The 7,837-nt window shown below is 36.9% G+C and overlaps 1 long non-coding RNA gene across 1 annotated transcript; it reads left to right on the forward strand.

Annotated features, from left to right (window-relative positions):
• Positions 1-527: 527 nt before the first annotated feature.
• LOC107833866 (uncharacterized) lies at positions 528-1,032 on the forward strand. The gene is made up of 3 exons (XR_001659642.1): positions 528-596; positions 681-807; positions 892-1,032. It is a non-coding gene; the product is annotated as an uncharacterized LOC107833866 (long non-coding RNA).
• The last annotated feature ends 6,805 nt before the right edge of the window (positions 1,033-7,837 follow it).

Genomic DNA, 7,837 nt, shown 5'->3' on the forward strand with positions numbered 1-7,837 from the left:
ACAGTTTGTCATTATTTTTGCTACAGAATATGCCAGAAAAAAAACAATGCATCAAAAAAAGTTTCACATCTCTAGGTGTCCAAATGTGAAGATCCAAATGATCACATCTAACAAATACAACAATTTCTCAGCTTTATAGACATGAAATCCCTCCAGTCTTTAATTCTAGTTTTTAACCAAATCAATTTTATAGTGAACCTCAACATAGGACACACATTGAATCAATCAAATTTTATTTGTATAGCACATTTCAGCATGAAGACATTTCAAAGTGCTTTAAATCATTACAAACACAAAAACAGAGTCATGCAACATAGAACCAATAATCAAACTGTCATTCTTGAGAATAGAGAAAAAATGGGTTTAAATTTTTAAAATCAGATTAATCCTCTGATCTTTTGAATTTTCTCTGAAAAGAAACTGGAGAACTTGTTGCAGGCGGATTGAAATTCAGATAGTAACATCATAGGAAGGTGACACTTCTACAGCTTTTCATCTGTATGATGCCTCATATGGCGAGTTAAATGAACTTTTTGATGAAAACTTTTTCCACAGGTCACACATGAAAACGACTTTTCACCAGTGTGAATCCTCATGTGACAAGTTAAATGCTGTTTTCTACTAAAACTTTTTCCACAATTCACACATGTAAACATATTTTCACCAGCGTGAATCATCAGGTGTTGAGTTAAACTAACTTTCTGACGAAAACGTTTTCCACAGTTCACACATGAAAACGGCTTTTCACCTGTGTGAATCATCATGTGCCGAGTTAAATGCTGTTTGTGAATAAAACTTTTACCACAGGTCACACATGAAAACGGCTTCCCAACAGTGTGAATTATCATATGTTGAGTTAAACTAACTTTCTGACAAAAACTTTTTCCACAGTTCCCACATGAAAACGGTTTTTCACCATTGTGATTCATCATGTGCCGAGTTAAATTCTGTTTTAGACTAAAACGTTTTCCACAGGTCACACATGAAAACGGCTTTTCACCAGTGTGAATCATCATGTGTTCAGTTAAAATTTGTTTTCGACTAAAACTTTTTCCACAGTTCACACATGAAAACGTCTTTTCACCAGTGTGAATCCTCATGTGTTGAGTTAAACTAACTTTTTGACAAAAACTTTTTCCACAGTTCACACATGAAAACAGTTTTTCACTGTTGTGAATCTTCATGTGCCGAGTTAAATTCTGTTTTAGACTAAAACTTCTTCCACAGGTCACACATGAAAATGGCTTTTCACCTGTGTGAATCATCATGTGTTCAGTTAAAATTTGATTTAGACAAAAACTTTTTCCACAGGTCACACATGAAAACGGTTTTTCACTGTTGTGAATCTTCATGTGCCGAGTTAAATTCTGTTTTAGACTAAAACTTCTTCCACAGGTCACACATGAAAATGGCTTTTCACCAGTGTGAGTTCTCATGTGAGCATCAAAATCAGATTTTAGAGCAAAACGCTTTTCACAGGTCACACATGAGAAAGATTGGCTTTTTTCCTGATATTGGTTCTCAGTGTGGGATGTTTGCTCATCAACAGGAACCAACATGCAGGTATCAGTCTCCTGTTTTAACTCAATCTGTTCTTCACCCTGACTGCAGTAAACTTCTTTCTCTTCCACTTTTATCTGCTGGTGTTTTAGATCCTCCTGCTCTTCTTTTATCTGATGATCTTCTGGTTCTTCCTGTTCTTGTTTCACCTGCAGAGGTTCTGACTCCTCCTGGTCCAGATTGGATCTCCTCTCCTGCTTCCATACCTCCTCCTTAACATTATGTAGCAGGTAATCTGGATAAGAAAAACAGAAAAAAGAGGAATTGTTAACTTTATTTTTTGAAGTAAAAAACAGACTTTCATCATTTAAGACTGAAATCACCAAATGAACACACTTGAAAATAAAGAGTGCAGACATACAGACAGATAAGTTCACATATTCAGCTGACAGTTGGAAAATTATCAAATAAAAAAAAAGTATTAAGTTTTTCATTGTGACCCGTTTGTCTTCATGTGAAACAGTTAACTGTGTGTTTCCCAGATCTTAAATTATGTTTCCACAGGTGCCTTCTTATCAACTGGAATACTCCCTATCTTAGAACTGCCTGGGTGCAGTCATATTTCGTCTGCTGTCTCCCTTCTCTGTACTCCCTTCTTTTTGCTTGATAATAAAAGACGAGCTGTAACCAAGCGTCTTTAGAATGCTCAGTGAACGGCTTGGAGGAGCAGTTTGCTGAGTCTTCTCCTTTTGCAAAAGCTTGGTCATAAAATTCATATATGTTGTCTGTGGTTCTTTTATGAAGGTTAGAGGAAAATACCCATCAGTAGGCATTATTGTTACTGCTTAAAAGTTGATTTTATTATTTCTAGGTATTTTCTATGTTGGAGCTATTAACTTTTTATTTCTATTACTTTTAACTTTGAGTTATTAAACTTTGAGTTTAATAACTCAAAGTTCTCCTTAACATTATGTTAAGTTATTAAACTTTGAGTTTAATAACTGCTTATTTTATCATTTTGTTTGTTTCTTTACTTTTAAAAGAACAAACACATTCTTGACAGTGAGTCCATTTCTACAAGTATAGGGAGGAGCAGGAGAGGAAACAATGAGAAGTTTGATCTTTGTTATTTGCTTTTCAAACTGGAAAAAATAAACCATAAAAGCAATCTTCAAGTTTTTTTCGACATTGAACTTCTTTTGCCTGCGTATGAAGCATCACCTCAGTGCAGCAGTGGCTGGTTGGTTGGACTTTTATAGGATGTTTGGTTTGACAAACGGTTGCCACTATAATTTATTAGAAATTATTGAATTTCACAGCTACTAACACCACTAATATTGTTTTATGCTGCTTGCTTTACTAAACTTGAGCTGCATTGTTCATATGTCTCCTGTTTTCAAAACTAAGACTCAGTAGTTAAAGGAGGAGAGCCGTAAAAAAGGTCATTGGTTCCATTTTCTCTACATAAATAAGCCATTCTCACAGCTTAGTTGTGATGTTCGCGTACATTTATCTGACATCAAAACATTTATATAGGAGGGGAACAGTTACTAAAATGATCATCATACAGAAAACTTCTGTATTTAGACCTTAACCTTCATCCAAACACTGGTGTTTCCTACCTATCCGGTGTAAGATAATCCGGGGAGTCCGGGAGAAATCCAGCAGTCTGCGCTGATCATCCATCTCTTCCTCCGACTTGACGATAATTTCTTTAAACTCTGTGAAAGTTCATTCTGCTCGTTGAGAAACTTGAGACAAACTCTCGAAAAAATTCAACAAAGCAAACCATGCGCCATCTTGTTCTTTCTCCTATTCTTCTTCTTTGGGATTTTATGACCGTCGGCATTCACATTGTTGCATTACCGCCCCCTTCTGGATAATACGAGCATATCGGGTGAAGTATCTTGCCCAAGGACTCGACAACTGAGACGTATGGTGGGGCGTTCAAACAGGTGTTACGTCAATCCGCGTTTCCCCATCAGATACAGCGTCCATTTCTTCTTCTTCTTTCATTTCTTTTTGATATTTTTTGGCGGTTGGCAAGAAATGTTGAGTGAGCATTACCGCCACCAACTGGTAAGAAGTGTGGACCACATGGCAAAAAAGAAAGAAAAAAAACTATATTCTATTATACAACTTACTCTGCTTAAAAATAATAAATACAGCCTGATATCCTCTGCTTCCCAAGTCCTTCTGCAGTAAATCAATAATGTCAAATTTCATTTTCATATTACCAAGGTTCCTAATTAACTTGTTTCTCTGAATCCAGTAATTCCTACATCTCAAAATAACATGTTATTCTCATCTTCCCCACAGTCACATTTCCCTGTCTGATGTTTCCCTATCAAAAATAACGAGTTTTTCAATCCAGTGTGTCTGATTCTAAGTTGTGAAATAATTATCTCTTCTCTCCTGTTTCTTTTTGTTCTTCTCATTTGTCCAATCCTCTTTTGGATTTTATAAAACCACCTTCAGTCTTTTCTTCTTCACATAACCTTTGCCACCTGTCTTTTGTTTTTCATTTAATTATACCATTTATTCTTTTTATACTAAAACTAACATTAATATCTATCCTTACCTGATTGGTACTTTCCTTAGCCATCCTGTCTGCCATTTCATTCCCTTTAATCCCGTGATGTGCTGGAACCCATATGAAATTTATAGTTAGCCCCATCATGTTGATTCTGTAAAGTGTTTGTTGTATATAGCTGGTCTACTGTCTGATTATTTTGCAAACTGACTAATGAAGAACTAGAATTTGAACAAATGATTGATTTTAATGGTCTTGCCTCTTCCACCCATTGCCAAGTGTTGAAGACTTGCCACAAACAAACACCTGCTAGAGAATTTGAAACTAATGTTAAATCAATTGCTGACTCTGTATTATCCCTAAAATTATTTCTGGTTCCGCTTCCATCATTTAGTATCATCTCATTAGAAATTCCCTCTAGTTTGTCTGTTCTGGACACAAAACGTTTTATTCAGTTCCATGATCTGAAAAACATTTCCTCTGAGGCTCTGTCCTCTGACCTTCACTCTCTGTCTGCTGTTAATCACCTATCAGTAAGCGATTCTGTCGACTATTACAATCAACTTTGTTGACGCGGGTTGACAGCAGCTCACCATGGCTGCATAGTGTCCATCTCTAGGCAACCGTGACAACAGCGGTCCGTAGCGTTCTGGGGGTCCTATTTACATCCCGCCACTAAAATTTAGCTGACAATAATGACCAAATATTTCCTGTGTTTTATTTTGGTCATTATTGTTACACTTAGTCTTCATATGTGTGTGATAGGCGTGTCTATCGGACATTTACAAATCGCGTCCCATATCGGTTCAATACGGGACGCAACATTTAACAGCCAAATACGGGACGATTCCGTATTCTAAGGGACGGGTGGCAACCTTAGCTGTGGCTCTGCAGCACAAACATAAAACCCGCCAGTAAGTAAATACTTAAAGCAAAAGACATGTAAACATTTTATTTACTTTCACTGCTCAATAAGAAGCACAATAACAATAAAGATCTTACTGCAGTTTATTTCATTACTTTGGCTGAATCATGATAAACTGCCTCATTAGCAAAACTGCTACACTGCTTTCATAGACTTAAGCTTTTTTGTCAAAGGTAGCAAACATCTCATTCATATTGAGATTCTTTAACTGTTAGTTAATTAGAAGAGTTTGAAACGTGAGGGAGGGGCTGAGGAGTGGCAGACAGCTCAGTGTGGGAGCCCAGAACAGAAAAGAGAACAGATGGAAAAAAAGAAAGCTGCCTTTATTTCTCACCGTCTTCAACGTAGAGCCTTTAAAACCACAAAATAAAATCTGAATATTTTTCTATAAACCCTGGTGCTTTAAGTGTTATTTATGTTTTCGCATCCACCTGAATAATGTGCAGTTGCGCCACTGCATGGAAAACACTTCTACGAGTTTTCACTTGTGTGAATCCTCATGTGCCGAGTTAAGCCAACTTTTTGACGAAAATGTTTTCCACAGTTCACACATGAAAACGGCTTTTCACCTGTGTGAATCCTCATGTGATAAGTTAACTCCTGTTTTCTACTAAAACGTTTTTCACAGTTCACACATGAAAATGGCTTTTCACCAGTGTGAATCATCATGTGTTCAGTTAAAATTTGTTTTCGACTAAAACATTTTTCACAGTTCACACATGAAAACGGCTTTTCACCAGTGTGAATCATCATGTGCTGAGATAAATTCTGTTTTCGACTAAACCTTTTTCCACAATTCACACACGAAAAAGGCATTTCGCCAGTGTGAATCATCATGTGCTGAGTTAAATTCGTTTTTTGACTAAAACTTTTTCCACAGGTCACACATGAAAATGGCTTTTCCCCAGTGTGAATCATCATGTGTTCAGTTAAAATGTGTTTTCGACTAAAACTTTTTCCACAGGTCACACATGAAAACGGCTTTTCCCCAGTGTGAATCGTCATGTGTTCAGTTAAAATTTGTTTACGACTAAAACTTTTTCCACATGTCACACATGAAAACGGCTTTTCACCTGTGTGAATCATCATGTGTTCAGTTAAATTCGGTTTTTGACTAAAACCTTTTCCGCAGGTCACACATGAAAACGGCTTTTCACCCGTATGAGTTCTCATGTGAGCATCAAAAACAGATTTGTAAGTGAAACGTTTTCCACAGGTCCCACATGAGAAAGGTTTTCTTCTTTCTTGATTTTGGTTCTCAGCTTCAGCAGCTTCCTGGAAGATGACTTGGTTCCTGTTTGGTTCCGATTCAGTGTGGGATGTTTGCTCATCAACAGGAACCACCATGCAGGTATCAGTCTCCTGTTTTAACTCAATCTGTTCTTCACCCTGACTGCAGTAAACTTCTTTCTCTTCCACTTTTATCTGCTCATGTTCTAGATCCTCCTGCTCTTCTTTTATTTGCTGATCTTCTGGTTCTTCCTGTTCTTGTTTCACCTGCAGAGGTTCTAACTCCTCCTGGTCCTGAGTGGATCTCCTCTCCTGNTTTTCCACAGGTCACACATGAAAACGGCTTTTCACCAGTGTGAATCATCATGTGTTCAGTTAAAATTTGTTTTCGACTGAAACTTTTTCCACAATTCACACATGAAAACGTCTTTTCACCAGTGTGAATCCTCATGTGCTGAGTTAAACTAACTTTTTGACGAAAACTTTTTCCACAGTTCACACATGAAAACAGTTTTTCACTGTTGTGAATCTTCATGTGCCGAGTTAAATTCTGTTTTAGACTAAAACTTTTTCCACAGGTCACACATGAAAATGGCTTTTCACCAGTGTGAATCATCATGTGTTCAGTTAAAAATTGATTTAGACGAAAACTTTTTCCACAGGTCACACATGAAAACGGTTTTTCACTGTTGTGAATCTTCATGTGCCGAGTTAAATTCTGTTTTAGACGAAAACTTTTTCCACAGGTCACACATGAAAATGGCTTTTCACCAGTGTGAGTTCTCATGTGAGCATCAAAAACAGATTTTAGAGCAAAACGCTTTTCACAGGTCACACATGAGAAAGATTTGCTTTTTTTCTGATTTTGGTTCTCAGCTTCAGCAGCTTCCTGGAAGATGACTTGGTTCATTTTTGGTTCTGATTCAGTGTGGGATATTTGGTCATCAACAGGAGTCACCATGCAGGTATCAGTCTCCTGTTTCAGCTCAAGCTGTTCTTCACCCTGACTGCAGTAAACTTCTTTCTCTTCCACTTTTATCTGCTGGTGTTCTAGATCCTCCTGCTCTTCTTTTATCTGCTGATCTTCTGATTCTTCTTGTTCTTGTTTCACCTGCAGAGGTTCTGACTCCTCCTGGTCCAGAGTGGATCTCCTCTCCTGCTTCCATAGCTCCTCCTTAACATTATGTAGCAGGTAATCTGGATAAGAAAAACAGAAAAAAGAGGAATTGTTAACTTTATTTTTTGAAGTAAAAAACTGACTTTCATCATTTAAGACAGAAATCACCAAATGAACACACCTGAAAATAAAGAGTGCAGACATACAGACAGATAAGTTCACATATTCAGCTGACATTTGGAAAATTATCAAATAAAAAAAAAAAGTATTACGTTTTTCATTGAAGGTGTTAGAGATTTTTTGGTATTATCATTTTGTTATTACTTTAGTTCATATTCAGTCTAATATTAATCAACAGTAGTTAATCGACATTCAATCTATAGATTATTAAAGTGTTCTCTTCCTTCTGTGTGTATAAACTGACCTGGAGGTCACATCTGCCTGTTTGTCTTCATGTGAAACAGTTAACTGTGTGTTTCCCAGATCTTAAATTATGTTTCCACAGGTGCCTTCTTATCAACTGGAATACTCC

Source organism: Poecilia formosa, unplaced genomic scaffold, assembly GCF_000485575.1.
Source record: "Poecilia formosa unplaced genomic scaffold, Poecilia_formosa-5.1.2 Scaffold472, whole genome shotgun sequence".
Classification (NCBI taxonomy): Eukaryota; Metazoa; Chordata; class Actinopteri; order Cyprinodontiformes; family Poeciliidae; genus Poecilia; species Poecilia formosa.